This window comes from Bacillus rossius, chromosome 2 (genome assembly GCF_032445375.1).
Source record: "Bacillus rossius redtenbacheri isolate Brsri chromosome 2, Brsri_v3, whole genome shotgun sequence".
NCBI lineage: Eukaryota > Metazoa > Arthropoda > Insecta > Phasmatodea > Bacillidae > Bacillus > Bacillus rossius.
In genome coordinates, this window is record NC_086331.1 from 90354752 (window position 1) to 90374291 (window position 19540).

Genomic DNA, 19540 nt, shown 5'->3' on the forward strand with positions numbered 1-19540 from the left:
TTCTGAATAAGGCTAGGGAAGAACAGTCTGACAAGGATTCGGGAAGGACTGCATGAAGAGGACTCAGGCAGGACTGTCTGAAGAGAGCTCAGGCTGGAAACATCTGTCGGGGGCTCGGGCAGGGACTGTCTTAATAGGGCACAGGCAGGGAATATATAAGATGGCTTGGGCAGGGATTCTCTGAAGATGGTTCGGCAGGGACTTTCTGACCAGAGATCGGGTAGGGACTGTTATATTAGGGCTCGGACAAACTCTTTCTGAGGTGGGCTCGGGCAGAGACCATCTGAGAAGATCCTGGCTATGGACCATCTGACAAGGGCTTAGGAAGAGACCATCTGATGAGGGCTCGCTCAGGGACTGTCCTATGAGGACATGGGCAGGGACTGGTTGACAAGGGTTTGGGTAGAGACCATCTGACAAGGGCTCATGCAGGGACCTCTACCAAGAGCTTGGTGGGGACTCTCTGATGAAGGTTTGGCAGCGACATTCAAACTAGTGCTCGACAGGGACTCTCTTACGAGGGCTAGGGGCAGGAACAAATGATTAGGGGTCTCACAGATACAAAATTACGAGGGCTCGGCAGGGAAAATATAACATGAACATGAGCAGGAACCAGTTAACAAGGGAACAGGCAGGGACCAGCTGACGACAGTTCAGCGAAACTGTATCACGAGGTATTGGCAAAGACTGTTTGACGATGGGTCGGCAGAAACTGTCTGAATAATGATGGGGCAGGAACCATCTGACAAGAGTTCGGGTAGAGATGGTCTGACAAGGGTTCGAACAAAGAATGTCTGACGAAGGCTCAGGCAGTACCCTCTGACGATGGCTCGGGCAAGATCTGCCTTATGAGGGTTTGGGCAGGGACAGCCTAACAAAGGCTCGGGCACAGACAATCTGACATGGGATCCAGCAGGGACAGTTGATTGAAGGCCGGAGCAGGACTGTATGACGAAGGCTCGGGCATTGCCGACTGAAAAAGTTTAGAGAAAGGACTCTATGACCATGGCTAGGGCAGTACTGTATGCCATTGGCTTGGCAGGGACTATCTAAAGAGGACTTGTCAGGGACTCTCTGACAAGGGCTCGTGCAGAGATAATTTGAAAAGAGTTCAGGCAGGTTCTTTCGAACGAAGGCTCGGGCAAAGACTGTCTGAAATGGGCTCTGAGAGAAACTGTCTGAAGGGGGCTCGGGCGAATCACCTGACACTATCTTGTACAAGGATGGTCTAACAGGGGCTCAGACTGCACTGTATGACGAAAGATCGGGCAAGAACTGTCTGAAAAGGGTTCGGGCAAAATGTTTATTACGAGGATTCGGGCAGGAATATTCTGACGAATGCTTGGGTCGGGATAGTCTGACTAGGGTTCGAGAAAGACCATCTGACAAGGGCTTGGTAGGGACTCAATGATGAGGGCTCGGCCGGACTCTATATCTGTGGATCGGCAGGGACTATCTGACGACAACTTGTCAAGGACACTGACAAAGTTTCGTCAAAGATTCTCCGATGACTGCTCGGGCTGGTCTGTCTGATAAGGCCCCAAGCTAAGACAGAGTGAAAAGGTCTCGGGCAGGGACCATCTGATGAGCACATGGATAGGGACCATCTGACGAGAGTTCGGGCAGGAACAGGATGACAAGAGCTCAGGCAGACATGCTCTGAAAAGGACTCAGTATCATGAAGTGTATCATGAAGGCTCGGGCAGGACTATCATCTTAAAGCTCGGGCAGAGACTGTATGGCAAGGGTTTGAACAAGGACCATATTACAAAGCCCTGGGCAGGGACCATCTGACTAGGGATAGGGGAGGGACTGATTGACAAGGTCGCGAGCAGGCACGAGTTAATGGAGGCTCAGGCAGTGATGGTCTGACGAAGGTATTGTACGAGGGCATGGCCATGATTGTCTGAAAGGCCTCGGACAGGGATTGTCTGACAAGGGCTTGAGCAGGGTTTTTCTGATGAGGACTGGCAGGACCATCTGACGAGGAATAAGGCTGAGAGTGTATGAAATGGCTCGGGCAAAACTGTTTGACGAGTCCTTGGACAGGACCTTTGCACAAGAGATCTGTCAGGGTCTCTATGATGAAAGTTTGAGCAGGACCATTAGACAGGGTATCGGCAGGGACTATCTGACGAAAGCTCGGAATAGGTCCGTCTGATGAAGGCTTGGTCAGGGACTAACTGACAAGGCCTAGGAAGGGACTATCTGATGATGGCACGCAAAGGACATGGTCTTGGCAGGTCTGGCTGGGACTCTCTGGTGTATGCTCGGCAGGGACTCTGTCAAGAGCTTGGAAGGGATTCTCTGTCAAGTACTCAAGTAAGGAACGCCTAATTAGGGCTCTTGTAAAGACTGTAGGATTGGGGCTCGGTCAGAGACTGTCTGATAGGTTTTCAGGCAGTGAAAATTGAGCCAGGGCCTGGGCAAGGACTGTATGACAAGAGCTCGGGCAGTTTCTTTGGAACAAAGGCTCGGGTAGGGACTGTCTGAAGAGGGCTCGGGCATGAACATTGTCTTAAATTTCGGGCTGAGATGGTCTGTCAAGGTTTCCAACAAGGACCATATAATGCAGCCCTATGCAGGAACCATCTGATTAGGGCAGGGCAAGGGCAGGGACTGGCTAGGTCAAAGGCAGGGATAATCTGATAAGAACTCAGCCAGGGACTGTATGATGAGAGAGCAGGCAGGGATTTTCTGAAGATGGGTCGGCATAGACTCTCTTACAAGGGTTAAGCATGTACTCTTGAATGAGGGCTGGGCAGGGACTCTCTAACCAGAACATGACAGGAATTATCTGACAAGTACTCAGACAGAACCACCTAATTAGGGCTCGTTTAAAGTGTCTCATGAGGGTTCAGGCTGTGACCATCTGGTGAGGGCCTGACAAGGGTTCAGGCAGTACCATCTGATGAGGTTCAGGCAGGGACAGTCTGAAGGGAGCTAATGCATGAACATCTAACTGCACCAGCAGGGATATTCTGACGAGGGCTCGGGTAACATCGTCTTATGTGGGCTTGGGCAGGGACCAAATGACGAGTGCTCGGGCAGCGACCTGTTACCAGTTGACAAGTTCTTGGCCAGGACTTTCTGATGAGAGCTCGGGCAGGACAGTATAATGAAGAACTCGGAAAGGATTGTCTGATGAGGGCTTGGGCAGATACTTTCTGAAGAGGGGGCTCGGGCAGAAACTCTCTGATAAGGGTAAGGACAGGGAATATTTGACGAGGCCTCAGTCAGGTACTCTCTGAAGAAAAATTGGGAAGAACCATCTTATCAGAACTCTGGCAGAGACTGAGGAGGGTTAGGAAAGGGACATTCTGATGAAGGCATGGGCATGGACTATTTGACAAGGGTCGAGCAGGGACTGTCTGATGAGGGCTGGGGCAAGACTGTATGATAAGGGCTAGGAAAAGACTGCCTGAAGAGGTGTCATGCAGGGACTTTCTAATTAGGGCTTGTACATGGAAGGATGATGAGGGTTCTTGCAGGGACTGTTTGAATAGGGCACAGGCAGGTACTTTGGGACGATGGCTCGGGCATGGACTGCCTGAAGAGGGCTCGGGAAGGACCATCATATTAGAGCTCAGACAGAGACTGTGTGAAAATGGCACAGTCAAAAACCATTCGATGAGGGCCTGCTGTGACCTTCTGAATAGGACTCGGGCAAGCACTTGTTGACAATGTCTCGAGCAGGAACCATCTGAGGAAGGCTGAGGAAGGCTTGTTTGGACATGGGCTTGGAAAGGATTATCTGGTAAGATTTCGGGCAGGATTTCCGAAGAGGGCTCAAGCAAGGACTGTTTGACAACGGCACAGGCAGGGATAGTCTGATGAGGGCTTGAGCAGGGATTTTTGATAAGGGCATGGGTATAAACTGTTAGACAAACGCCTGGGCAGGGACTGTCTAATGAAGGTTCGGGCAAGGCCAGCTGACGATGGTTCGGGCATGACCGTTTGATGAAGGTTAGGGCAGAGACTGTGTGATGAGGGCTCGGGAAAGAACCATGGGACAAATTTCTGGGCAGTGACTGTCAAGAGGGCTCGTGTATAGCCATCTGACAGGAGCACGGGCAGGACTTTCTGACTACAGCCCAGACAGGGTTTGTCTGACGAGTGTTAGGACAGCGACTCTGTGACGAAACATGAGATAGGACCATATTACAAGGACACAGACAGGACCATTTAAAAATGTCTCGAGCATGGCATCTAATTAGGGTTATGAAAGGAACTATGTGATGACAGCTCTGGATAGCATAGTCTAACATAGGCTCGGGCAGTGACTGTATAGAGGGCTAGGGCAGGAAAGTCTAACTAGGGCATATGCAGGACCTTCTGACGATGGCATGGACTTGACCATCTTATGATGTTTAGGGCAGGGACTGTGTGACGAGGTCCCGAGATAGGACCATGTGATGAAGGCTCAGGCAGTGACTATGACAAGGGCTAGGGCAGGACCATCGTATTAGAGCTCGGGCAGAGATTGTCTGAAAATCGCTTAGGAAATAAAAATATGATGAGGGCCTGGGCCAGGATCTTCTGAAAAATGCATGTGCAAGGACTGTCTGAGAGTGTTTGGGTAGATAATCTCTGATTATGCCTCGGGAAGGACTTTCTGAAAATTGCTGGGCAGGGGCTCTCTTACAAGGGCTCAGCAGAGATTTTCAGACGAGGGCTAGGCAGGGACTCTCTAGCGAGGACTCGGACATGGACTCTCTGACGAGGGCTCGGCAGTGACTCTCTGATGAGAAGTCATTCAGGATAGTCTTTTGAAGGCTGGGGCATACCATTTGATGAGATTTAGGGCAGGGTCTGTATGTCAAGGTTTCGGTAGGGCAATCTGAGAAAGATCATGCTGGGACTATTACACGGCTTGGGTATAACCATCTGACCAGAGCACGAGCATGACTGTCTGACAAGTGCTCGGGCAGAACAGACTCACGAGGGGCCGGGAAGTGACTGTCTGAGAATGTTTGGGCAAGAACCATCTGATGAGGGTTTGTGCTGGAACTGTATAACGAAAGCACAAGCTTGGGAATTTTTAAAGATAGCTCTACAATGATTTTTTTATAATGTTTTAGTAGGAACTCTCTTTGACTAGGGCTCAACAAAAACTCTCTGACGAGGTCTCAAGCAGGGTCTTATAACGATAGAGCAGGCAGGAATTTTCTGAAGATGGGTCGGCATATACTTCCTTATGAGGGTTTGGTAGGTATTCTCTGACGAGAGCTTGGCAGGGACTCTCTGACAATGGTTTGGTAGAGACTCTGCGATGTGGGCTTGGGCAGGGACCCTCTCACAAGGGTTCGGGCAGGGACTGTCTAAGAGTGTTTGGACAGGGCCCATCTGATGAGAATTCAGGCATTGAGTATCTGTTGAGGGTTTGGGCATGGATGGTCTGAGATGGTTTGGACAGGTACCATCTAATGGGGGCTCGGGCACGGATTCTTTTAGGAGGGTTTTGGCAGGGACTGTTAACGAGTGTTTGGAAGGGACTGTCTGACTAGGAGGAATTGGGCCGGGACTGATGTATTAGGTCTCAGGCAGGGATTGTCTGACGAGCGCTCAGTCATTTTCCAGAAATGCTAGAATTTTTTAAATGTTAAATATGCAACCACTTCCAGGTGTGCAACACTTACGATAATCAATATGAGGGAGTTGCTATAAATCAAGCACACTGATAATTAGGTTTTTTACATCCCTAAGAAAATTTTTTGAAATAATATATTTTACTTCCGTCACTGCTATTTAGTGCAAATGTGGGTGCTCCCCTATTTTTTTCTAATGAAAGCGTTTTACTAAAGTGATACCTTAATTTCGCATTGGTTATAGATCTTTGTTCAATTAAAAATTATCCAAACGCTCATTGCTTATTTATAACAAATTAGTCGACCCGTGCGGAGTTCCGCAGTGCGCACCAAATCCTTTTTTGTAGCATTCCATTCTTTAAAAATTTGAGAGAAATAAAATTTTGAAGAAGAATAGAAAAAAGTAAACGGGGTTTGGTACAAAAGGAGACGGATGTATGTTGAAGGAAGAACAACAGGAGTTCCCCCAACTTGTTCTCTTTGCTGAGCATCACTGTTAAGTAAGTCCATAAAACCTTTCTAATTCTCAGCTCTAAGTTCTTTTTGATGTGATCGCATGAAAACTAACCTGGAACTTTCGACTTTGACATAACTGTCAACAACATATTGTTGAAACAGTTTTCCTGAAGCCTGAAGTGTACTGAAACCGTCTCTAACTACTAAACGATAACAACAATATTGAAACTGAGTTGTTGTTCTCAGCGCAGTATCATGAACAGAAAGATTTTTTGTTTTTGTAATTGTTATTATTTTAGTGAGATTAAGATTAGTTTAAAGCAGGTGGTGCTTACTTAAGAATTATTTTGACGGTTTTTATAGTATGTAGGTTTTAGGTTATGTATGTAACATTTGGTTAAGTGTTTTTTTGGTGGAATTATTTAATTAAGTTGAAGTATACTGAAACCATCTCTAACTGCTGAACGATAACAACAATATTGTAACTGAGTTGTTGTTGTTGTTCTCAGTGCAGTAGCCTGAACAGAAAGATGTTGTCTACCAACAGACCATTCTGAATTAAGAGTTATGTTTGTAGGTTATTTTTGTTATTCAAAATATCAACAGTAATAATATAATATAATAATATAAGAAAGGTCTGACGTGCCTGATGTTTTGGTTAAGTGGTTTTTTGGTGGAATTTTTTGGTTAAGTTGAAGGATCCTCTAAGATTTCTTTATCATAAGTTCTGTTCATTATGACGGAAGTGCAATTTACAAAAAAAAAATATATATAAACGCTGATGTTTTAATTGTATATCCGATTCGATATTTATCGAATCCGATTCGATATATTTCGAAAAATCGACGCATATATTTAAGTACCTCTTCTTAGATGACTTTAAATCTCAAATTTAAGAGAAGCTGTACATTTTGAGAACGCGGGTCTATTTGTCGTCATTAGCTGGCACGATAAGCTTTGAACTGAGGGGTAAATCATTGAATTTGATATAGGAATAAGAAAGATCTCGGGGACCAACAGAAAAAAAGGCTAGAGAAATAATATATAAGATATTTCTTATATTTATTTTTATTACCAAATTTTCAGCTCCAAACTCAATGGCGTATACCAGCCGGGGAATCACTTGAGTCCGTATATCGTCTGTATGTTTTATACTAATTTTTTCCATGAGAATACTGCAGCGTAGATTATCGTTCAAAATCGACTTATTCTGTACGTACCTTCTCTCTTAAATACAGGACGTTGCACATTGTGTTTCTTTTGCACATTAAAGGAAACACAATACTTTAGTTTGTTCATATGACGAGGATTTTACTTCCCGGGAAATTGGACAAAAGACATTTCCGACACTTGAGACAGTTAAATTTTTACCTAATGTCTATAAAATTTTATATTATTGAGTGAAAAATAAACCAGTGGTTATTTCAATTGAAAAAGAATTGTTTGTCTGTAAAGTCAGTTTACGGACGGTAGTTTAACGTGACGTCATAACAAAACATTGATGAAATTATTGCATACTTTTATGAATAAAATTGAATCATTTTTATTGAATTATCACTATTTTGTATGGATATAAAGAAGGAGTGAAATCAAATCTATAATTTAATTGATAAATTTACTTTTATTTGCACTCATTAATTCAAATATGTTTATTACTTTAACGAAGAGATTGTTTTAACTATAACTTTTATACATGTTTTCTATTTAATTTCTTCCAATCTGTGTTATTCTGTTAAGGATAGGACGATGATAGGAAAAGTAGGAAACGAATGGGAGTGTTTCAAGAATGATGTGAAGGAAAATGGCTTACCCAACACCAAGACGCAGCCAAAAATAATATATTTGCGCCAAGGACTCTGCAGCAATACTAGGAGGAACAGGTTAGCAAAGAGCAATGAAAATGTTACATTGAAATGCATGAAAACCAAATTACGCCACGGACTCGGTCGCAATGCTAGGAGGTTCAGGTTAGCAAAGAGCAATATAAAATGAGCGTAACGGGACACAGCGAAACGGGACCATGTGCGTAACGGGACACTTTTTCGTGCGTGCAGCCGGCGTTCATCGATTTATTAGACGTTGTCACGTCAAAAAAAGTTTTTGATGTGGGCAAAAGCTTTCCTTTTGACATGTTTAGATTTCTAGCTTAAAAAAAGAACAAAATATTCTAAGACATACAATAATTCTGTTAAAAAAGCTATAGTATATTTAATCGGACAAAAAAAATTGCAAATTTGTTTCTAAATAAAAAAATCTTCATTGTTTGAATACAAGCAAAAATTAAAATTCTTAAATAATCCGTACGAATTCCGTAACTTTTTAAAGAATCTGCAGAACTTCCTGGAATTTGTTGCTCTAATATTTGATTGTTTGTTTATCAAAGTTATGTTTCGAACAATAGTTTAATTTTCCTGATGGAACTGCTGCAATTTGATATAAAGACTTTTTATACATGTTTTCAAGAAGTTTGTACTTTAAGACAACACTTTAATCAAACTAATCAGCAGTTCATTGGTTTACCAATCGTCCTAAAGGGCTAGTATGGATCGAGAATAACAATTTCGTATTTATAAATGAAAAATTCATGCATAATTGCCTTTTTTATTCGATTTTTTGTTGATGGTTCGATGTCTTGCCGTCTATTAAAGGAGGTGATTGTTCTTCTCTTCCTCATTTCAGGGAAAATGTAAAAGTAGCCCCAATATCTAGGTTGCAGTTTCAGTGAAAATATTTCGTTTGAAGTGGTGGGAAAATAAAATTCACATACTATGACTTCAAATACAGTTTACTACTATCAAAACTACGTAATTAATGTTTAACTCGAAATAGTTCAGGAAAATCTTTTAAGTATATTAACTCAATAATGTGAGTTTTAAATCTCGTATTTATAGATCGTTAATTATTTTAATGATAGCATAGTATGGTGTTTTAAGTTTATCATCTTACATTTATGCATTTATTTATTTTATATTGTATGTTTTAATTTAATTTTTGATACGCATCATTAAATTCTTTGTAATATTTTTTTTATGTTAGCAAGCTTAGTTGGACTTATTTTGTTATTCCTATCATTTTCCACTTGTTTTGTAGAAAATTTATTCCTTGTACTTTCTACATAGCAAGATGCCTGCTGTGCACCCTTACTCAGTATGTCTTAAGTGTTCTTTAAGCCAGTTTCAAGAATTTAAACCATAAGTTTTCAAACCACGGAGTGTAGTATAGGACCATACACATTACGTATTGTGCCTACTAAGCACCATACTGTATACTTTCTACAGCAACTGTACAGAAAATTACAAGCATAATTGTCATACTTCGCCACCAAATGTATACATTACGCCTTCCATATGGTCATTGGTAGTATTAATTGCGGATACCATTGACCATTACTGGGTATGCTTTACGCCAAATATACCGCAAATTACAAGCATAAAGATCAAGATTCTTCCAACCCCACGTCATACATCGCATATCAGTAAGTGCATATTAAAAGATAAAGCTGTTAAAAAATAATAACACTGATTTGAATATATAAGGTTATCTCCCAGAATGGATTAGTTTTTAGGCACATAGTCAGAACGCTATAAGCTCGGAGTCGCCTTAGCATTTTAATCTTGATTCTCTCGTCACTCTTAGCCTTTGTGCATATACGTGTAACGTCAAGGCTTATATTCACATTTTTTTTTTAGTTTACAAGATTATTCTAAGACGGTAACTGGCTGTTGGCTGTGCTTAAACCCACACACTTACTTTCACATAAATTTTGGTAAGGTTTCAATCAAAACGTTGTTTAATAAGACCGTTTTCTTGACGAAATGTAACCCAGATCGTAGCTGTATGGTGTTGCCTGGTGCCTTTTTGATCTGATACTACTTAAAACTTTAAAAACTGGACGCACTTCACCGTCCCTTTTATCTTCAAAATAAATAAAACACTGTCTTCAGCCAGGCCAACTATTAAAACATCGATGTTTTTTTCATTTCCCACTTGAAATTATCACTATTATATGGTAGTTTTTAATTATCGTAAATCATCTGGAATTCTTGATACATTGTATTATGTAGTAGGTGAACATTTCTTAAGAAGACTAAAGCTGAGATTCGTCCTAAGATATTTGCAAATAACGATGTGTTCACTGTAGATTTAAAAAAAAATAACTTTTAGTATTCAAAATGAGAATTACTAATAGCAAAGGTTTAGACTTAGGTTCAAATCAATTATTGCTGTTAATTTACTTTGAAATGAATAACCTTTTTATCGGTTTGCATATTATTTAATTTATTTTATTGTAGCCTCTTGTTAAATGACATAAAATTCCACCACTTAACCCCACAAGCGCCAAAAAGGACCTAAGGTTTACGAAAGGTAAGTCACGTCGTCTCTTGGGGTTTGATAGGCTGTAACTATATCACTTTTTCCTGCACGCTTTTATCAAGGAAAACTCAAACAAAGACTGTATACTAAGGATGTTTAAGACACCCTATTATGTATCATATAGAGCTGTGGCACACATTTGACTGATGATACTGAAAGGAAAAAAATCTGCAGTATCATTCTATACGTCTCAAAAATTGACACATAATAAATCCCACGTAGACCAACAGGAAATTTAAATAGTTGCATTTTGCATAATACCGTAAATTAATCTTAAAACATATGTCTGCCGAAATTCTTTCAACATAATTTCAAATTATTTTCTAATGTGAAATTTTTCTGACCAAAACGTCTTCATTGTTTGCTCTTCTACAGCTGAAATCAAAAGTGACTCAGGTTATGGAAATATATTTTCAACATACTCACTTTACTGTTCCCACAATTACATGACACTTTCGCTTTCAACTACATTTCACCAAACAATGCATGCAAAACTTTGGAAATAAGACTTTCTTTGGTTCTGTGAAACTCAAACACCAACCAAAGAGCCTTTGACAATGGTCAATTAAAAAAAAGTCATATCAAATAATCGTGTCAACCATTACAGTGATCGAACAAATTTTTCTTTTTTCCTACAAAATTAAAAATATAAATGCAATCTACAGCTAGTAACAAAGTTATTTACCCAGAAAAAAAATAATAATTTAATATTTGTTCTCTATTGGTCGTTTTAAGTGACCCCTTAACGGCCTACTCAAACATGCTCTTTTAGAATAAAAAACAGAAAAATAGAAATAATAAATTGAAAATAATATGGAACTTACTCAAGTGAATGTTATAAAATAGTGTCTAGTAAAAATAACTCCGTTCCTTAACGTGAACTTATCACTATCAGTCAATGCCCAGCAGTTATTGGTGGATATAAGAAAACATATTTTTAAATTAGGAAAAATAAAATTATACTACACAATAGAATATATTAGACAGTTCCTTTATCCTTTATATAAAAACTAAAACACACGTTTGCCTCCATAATTATGTTTTCTATAAAAAAAATTGAGCGGCCTTTCACAAAACATTTACCATTTAAAGAGCTAGGATAAGTTTTTATACACAACACATTAATTTTTTTTTGTTTTAAATGTTTTTCTCATGTAAAACTTAATATATTATTTATTATGATTTTATAAATATAATTTATGCATTAAACACATTTACCAGTAAATTTTGTTTTGTTTTTTGTTATGAATTATTTAACTGATATTTAATAGTAAAAAATCTTTGAAACAATAGTGTTAATACGTGGAAGCAGTTAAATGATAATCAGTGAGAAATAAAATTTAACTAGTTTTATTTTGAATATAACTTTTACCCCTGAAATAAAATAAGTAAACACATTTCTTTATAATGATTCTAATATCGTTTGAATTATTTTGAAAAATAAATCGAAAATATTCTGCATAAAAATTTTCAATTTCATAAAACCAAAAGGCTTGCCATTACACACATGTTATTTCTTAAAAAAATCGTTTTATAGTCAACAATAAATGGTTTAAGCATAATAAAATGGAAAGCTAATGAAATTCAATTTGACCCGATTCATGGGTTTGTGGCGAATAAATTGCTATAACAGTATACCGATGAAGAAGCACTATGTAAACAAGATCTTAACTATTAAATGTCCCAGTTTAATAAGCTTCCCTTGTAATTTATTAAGCCTCCATTAATGTAATTAAGATTTTTTCAACTGAATCTGAGGGTTTAAAAATAATTTTAGTGGTGTCCAACACTGGAGAGGTACTTAGCTGTAAAATGTATTCGACAATTAAAATATTTCTCCATAATGAACTTTTTATGTACGAACTAAATTTTGGTCATGTAGAAACGGAAACATTACGAACTGTTTTCTAGCTTTCTTAGATAAAATATATTTCACACTTACCCATTATACTTTTAAATAAAAAATATATATTTTATTTCATCATATAGAACTTAATTCAATTGGTTTTAAGGCAAGATTTTTGGCAATGGAAAACGCACTGTTATATATTTATATATCTTTAAATGTCAAATGTGTATTGCACACAATAAAAAAGTGATACAAGTAATTTGTTCGTAGAATCAAAATCCACAGCGGTGCCCATGCAAATCAAGCACATGTAAAAAAAACATGTTGTAAAAACGTTAGAAAAAATTAACAAGCATTTATTATGATAAAATGTAAAATATGTGTGAATACCTCCATTATTCCTTCTGTTTGCTGTTTTGTTTGACTGAAGTTTCATTTGCAGTTCATGCAGTGACTCTTGAACTTTATGCTGCAGATAAACTTGTCTTTGAAGCTTCTTCTGATTCAGCTCTTGCTGCTGAATGCCAGAAAGTGCAGTTTTGATACTAGACATTTGGTGTTTTGACCCCTTGGCTCTGGGTGCGTCATTCTCAATGGCCTCCGATTCTGTGGTACCAACATTAACATCTCAAAGCGTGTTGAAGTGTGCACTTTACCTGAATACTTCGCAAAACTGCTTCGATTAAAATTACAACTAACACATTTAGTCACATTTATTTAGTATTCTAGTGCATATATCTACAGTTATTATTTATCATCATGCATGTGAGGCAATGATATAAGTGAACACAAAACCATTAAGATTAAAAACTTTTACTCCTTCCTTTTCGCACGAAGTCTTTCATGACTTTCGTTCATTCGCGCATGCAATTAGATATTTGTACTTTTTCTGAGAGACATATAACAATATCAAGTTGGGCTAGCTACAAATAAAACAACTTAGCTGAAAGCTACAAAACAAAATACATACAACTAAAGCAATCACAATAAAGAAAAATATATTGAAACAACATAATTGACAAACATAATATATTAATAGTGCTATCATAAAATAAACTGTGGTTTTTATAGGATAAGTGGTTTAAATTGTTTACAATTTTAGACACATAACAGTAATTAAATAAATAAAATTTATTCCTCAAAAGGCGAGTTTTTGGGTTTCATTTATTAAACACTTGCATTAATCAGAGTTTTTTTAATTTTTCCACGATTCAATTTAAATAAATTTGAAAAGTTAAATATGCAAATGACGTCAATATTGATAATAACAGTAAGTTTTTATCCCAGAGATCGAATATTTCCGAGATGAAATAGTGGATTCAACGAAAAACCCGAAAGTGCCGTTCATAGAAAATGAATCACTCCGTTTAGAAACCAAAATTCGCCTTTTAGTTGTTTTAAAAATTAGAAGAGCGACTCACCTAAATTTTCCAAACTTTGAGTTAGCAACGCTTCGAACGTGTGAAGGCTGTAGCTTTCCGCGTCCATGCCCTTAGCGAGCGTGTTCCTGAGGTGCATTTCGTACTCGAGGAGCAAGCGGCTCGTCGGAGACCCAGGGGTGGGCGTCGACGACGAGTTGAGCATGACGTTGTTGTGGTGGTGGTGGTGGTGGTGGTAGTGCGACGGCTGGTCCAGGTCCGAGTTGCCGTTGCTGGAGCTGGGCGTGGTGGCGTAGCACTGGTTGTCGAACAGCACGTTGTCCGACGGCGGAGACACGTCGCCCTGGTCGCCGCGCTCCAGCTCCAGGTACATGCCGTTGTCCGGGTAGCTGCCGCGCCCGATCTCGTGCGAGGACCGCGAGCCGGAGAACCGGCCGCCGCCACTCTGCAGCAGCTTGGGCTGGCTCGCGTGGTTGCTCTCCGGCTCCGACAACACGTGGCGGCCGTTGTTGTTGCTCTGGTGGTGGTGGTGGTTGTTGTAGTAGTTGTAGCGGCGCCGCGTCATCTCCGGGGACGTCATCGGCGACTCGGCCGACGGCATGGGCTTCAGCATCCGCTTGAGCGTGTTCGAGTCGAGGCTGAGGCCCGCTTCGCCGCGGCTCACCCCTCCTCCGATGCTCATGTCGTCGGTGCTCTTGCTCTTGGACCTGTTGTTGTTGTTGTTGTTATTGTTGTTGTTGTTGTTGAGGTTCTTGACGTTGTGGTGGTGCGCGGCGCGCAGCTCCGCCTCGCGCACCATGTCCGTGTCCGGGTAGTCCACGGACTTGACGGAGCCGAGCGCGTGCTGCAGCTCCTTGCGGGCCGACGAGGCGCTCTTGGCGGCCAGCAGCGAGCCGCCCGCCTGCGTGCCCTCGCTCTTGCACGCCTCCTGCGCGGGCGCCTCCTCCAGCTGGCCGTGCGCCGGCGCCGGCGCGTCCGCGGCCGCCGCGGCGTCCTGCGACCTGGTGGCCGCGCGCTGCGCCGGCTTGCCGCCCACGTTGTCGTACAGCGACGAGCTGGACGTGGCGGCCGTCACCTTGTCGCCGCGCGCGGCCGCGTCCGTCTCCGTGGCGCGCGTCTGAGCGCGCGGCAGCGTCGCCGAACCTGGAGCCAGACACACGGCTCTAGTCTCGCATGCAGTGCTCCCGTGTCGTGGCAGCGCGGTGCGTGTTCAGCGGAAACTAATCGTACGCAAAACTAATTGCAATCAAAACAAAAAAATAAATAAAAACGTGTATACAAAGCATACCACAGTCACAAACATTTACAGAAGCCTTGATATTGTATATGTCATTCTGATTGTATTGAAAAAGTAAAGTTGTAATGATTACACAAGAAAATACTGTACATAACTTGGGTGTCAAAATACAGAATTTAAGTTTATTTTATGGTAATTTCAATATTAAGAAATTCATGAAGTGGGAAACAGTATAACCATTAATATGATGAATCAAATAACGTAAATATGTCTAACAAAAACGTTGGTGATAATACAACACAAAAAATTCCTTACATACTAGGATTTGCTTCAAAATGTTGAAAACACTTCAAAGTCATTTTACACATAGTCTATTTACATGCAATATCTTTCACAATATCAAGAAAATTAAGTTAAACATATCAATCCAAAAATTATATTATAATTTTTATGAAATTCTCCACCATATAATGTTATGGTCACCGTTCAAATCCCATAGTTTATGACTGCGCGCTAGTTCACAGATTTGCACTCAGAGACTATATGGATGTTTAAATTATGAAGACCAATATTGTAGTGCAGTAAAAAAAAAAACAATATTGATGTAATTTTTACGGTTAAAGAAGACTTAGCCCCCTTGCGTAGTCGTGACTCAAGCCGAAGGAAAGTATTGCTTGAATTGATTACCCTGTAAAGTTTCTGTTCAAATTTTGCTTACTTGATTATGTAAACTGTCCTTAGGGTTCACGTAGTGTAAAATGAAGCACGATATATCAGTATTTTTAGGCTGGAATATTTATTTTGTATTGTACATACAGTAACAATAACTTAGGCACTAGTCTTATTTTATAAAAAAATATAAATATTTTTAAAAACATTATTACTATGAATAAACACAAATTTATATAAAAATATTTGTCATGTCAAAATTGCTTCACATATACAATCATAGCTAACTACAAATAGAGTATAAAACCACTATTTATGAACTTCGAGGGTTTATAAATTAAAAGAGAATATTTTACAAGCCAGAGTTAGACAAAAACAAATATGAACTGTATAAATATATATATATATATATATATATATATATATATAACACACGTGTTTATTTTTCGATTGATGATTTTGACTTTGAAACCTTTAAAGTGTTGTTGAATTAGTTATATAAGAATAAGAGTCACTTCAGTCTAACTGACTTATGTTTTAGTATATGTCAGGCTGATTGAAAAAAGCCAGTTAACATGAGATGTGAGACACGCAAATTTTCAAGGTCAAGAGTTGAAAGTTTGCCAATCACGAGCAAGCGTCCAAAAGACGCGGTCTCCGTCGTTGATTGTATCGGATTGCCACGTACCAATTCCTCTCGAGAAGCGACCCATCGCTGTCTATAACAAGGTTACAACCGAGGTGACGCAATTTCTGGCTAGCATGTTGCCTCAGGTACAATCACAGCCCGTTATCAAGTACTCACTTAGCGCTGGTTCTCTTCAATGCCTGTCTTCAATAGCATCTTCACTCAGGGCGATGTTATAGTAACCAGTTCGAAGAAAAGGAGGGAATGTACGAATATCCAATACATTTTATGAAAATTAATTTACATATTGATTTATGGCTGTGGATCCTAATTCTCGTCATTACTATTGCATGCTCAGCATGTGAATATGTCAGTAAATTTGAAAGTGCAAATTACCCCATTTTTATTAGTTCAATGGTCTTTACGTTGACACTTGTAATGAAGAGCGCGAAAGAAGCAAGTGCTGCGTCGTTGCTGGTGTCAACCAACTCCTTGCAGGAGATAGCGCTATGTGTGGAGACACAGGTAGCACGTCAACCTCAGCAACGATCGAGTTCTCTCTCTCTCTCGTGATTGACAGGCTTCAAATCCTTCTCATTAAAAATGAATGTGTTCTAAACCATTTTGAAGTATGTATTTTTGCTCATGTCTGTATCATATAATATAATTTTAAAGAGACAGGTTTTTGTGATTATGAGTCATCTTTTTTGAGGCAAAAAGAAATTGATCAGCTGTCGGTTACAGAAATGACTAATGTGTTAACATAAATTGATAAAATCAATTTATTCAGTTAATAATCATTAAATGTGAATTTTATCACCTTAAACTTAAGTGTTCTCAGGTGAATAATTTTGAGACTTTGATGTAAGCTGAGCTAGGACTCAGCTTGTTACGTAGGCCAAACTTTGGCGAACGTGTTTCATATATAAACTTTAAACTCTTAAGTAAGACAAGCAGTACATTCCTCACTATCTAAGACTCAACAGTTGCAAACAAAGTTACATATAAAAAATTGAAAAAAAAATTGTAAACATAATATAACGCACGTTTTCTCAGACATGCAACTACGTATGCATGCACGGTCGCAATATATTGCAGGTAAACTTACCACATTTTAGTATAATTGGTTTCAATTACTGCTATTACCAAGTTACTAGTCAACCCGTGCGGAATTCCGCAGTGCGCACAAAATCGTTTTGTGTGGCATTCCATTCTTTAAAATTGTTGATAGAAATGACATTTTGAAGAAGAATAGAAAAAAAATAAACGGGTGTTCGTACAAAAGAAGACATGTAATTGAATACATCAGCACAAATAGCTGTTACACATTTTTTTTACAGAAGTATTATATTCAAACATACCAATAATTAATAATTAAATTTACAAACCCTCTTTAAATACAATGTTGGAAGTGTTGATGTGATCATCGTTTACTTTTTGGTTGTACGTATCTTCAATACCTACTATCTGATGCTCTGAGAATTAAATGTACGAGGTTATGCTTGTAGATTATGTTTGTGATACAAAATATCAACAGTAATTTCAAAATTACTTACTAATAAGAAAATTCTGACATGCCAGAAGTTTTAGTTTAGTGTTTTTTTGGTGGAATGTTTTGGTTAAGTTGAAGGATCCTCTAAGATTTCTTTATCATGTTGTGTTCTTATGACGGAAGTGCAATTAAAAAAAATATGTAAACGCTGATGTTTCAATTGGATATCCGATTCGATATTTATCAAATCCGAATCGATATCTTTCGAAAAATCGACGCATCTTTTAAAGGACCTCTTCTTATATGACTTTTAATCTCAAATTTAAGAGAAGCCGTACATTTTTAGACCACGGGTCTATTTTACGTCATTAGTCGGCACGATAAGCTTTGAAATGAAGGGTAAATCATGGACTTTGATAAAGGAATAAGGAAGATCTCGCGGACCGACAGAAAAACAGGCTAGAGAAATAATATAAAGGATTTGTTTATTGAAAGTACTGAGTTACGTATTTTGATTTGGGTAAGTTCATTAAAAAATTGTGTAGCTTGAAGGTCAAATAAAGAACACTTTGAATGGTTTTGAGGCAAATATATTTTGATATCCAAAAGCAATAGGTATTACCAGAAAACAAAATTGTTCCAAACATTATGGTATCAAATATGATACATTTAATTTTCAAAACAAAAGCATGTTTGTAAAGTGTCTCGGCATGTTAAATGTAGGTTGATTTAGAAAGGTTTAAAAATATTCTTGATTATATTAAGGATTTCCTGGAAAATCATCGTTTCTTTATCGTTCAAGGTTTCTCAAACCGTTAACGCCATTCATCTTTAAACCTTTTTTGCTGGATGAAAGCAAAACATTTTGTATTAGTGCATATCTTTTCTACGTGTTATCAATAAAAATAATTCCAACTGACCATCTGTGGTAGTTTAATGGTTGTACACCAGTCTTAGAAGAAACGAGAGGTTTTATCTTTTGTTTTCTTCTAACTTACAACTACAGCATTATTATACGTATAATAAGCAGGATAAATATTTATTTTATGAAATAACAATTCCTTTATTTGAAAACCGAAATCGCATATATTTTCACGTTATGACAGTAGTATGAGCCAGTTACAACACTTATATCACTAGACTTAATTTATCTGTAAGTTATTAATTCATCTCAAATCGCATCACAAAAATAAACTTTATATGCATTAACATCTAAAATATTTCAAGTGATATAGTTAAAAAATATTGAAAATATTTTTGATAAAACCTCTTTTATAAATTATTATACATTCCACGAAAATAATAATTAAGTAAATAGCACGATAAGAAATTATATAATAATTTAAATAGCACTTTTCATTATTTGCGAGATGAATAATGATACCTTATAAAGTATTCTCAGTGACCGTAATAGATAACAAATCCTGCTTATATGGCAAGTGTTGTGGGCTTCATTACAACCACGGAATAATATAAAAATATATTTGTACCAAGTCAAGTAGTAGGTGTTTTCGAACACACATTAATCTTTGAGGTTTATTCACGTGACGCCCCCGTGTGTGACCATGTGGCGCTTAAACCAACTTATACATATATATCTCATTCTGATTACCAGCATCTATATAGCACATGCTTATAATGTCAAGGCAACTATTGATATAAGGCAGTGGTCACTAAGAAAGCGGTTAAAATTTAAAAGGACAATGATGTAAGACATCAAATTGTTGTTATTGAATAAAATAAAATTATTTTAAGAGGTAAAAGTTATTTTACTAAGACTTTCTCTCCCGTATTACTGTTGTTAAATTTATCTTTATAGGTAAGAGGGTTTTGGGTTAGCTCCTGTTCTTGGCATAATGGAATCTATG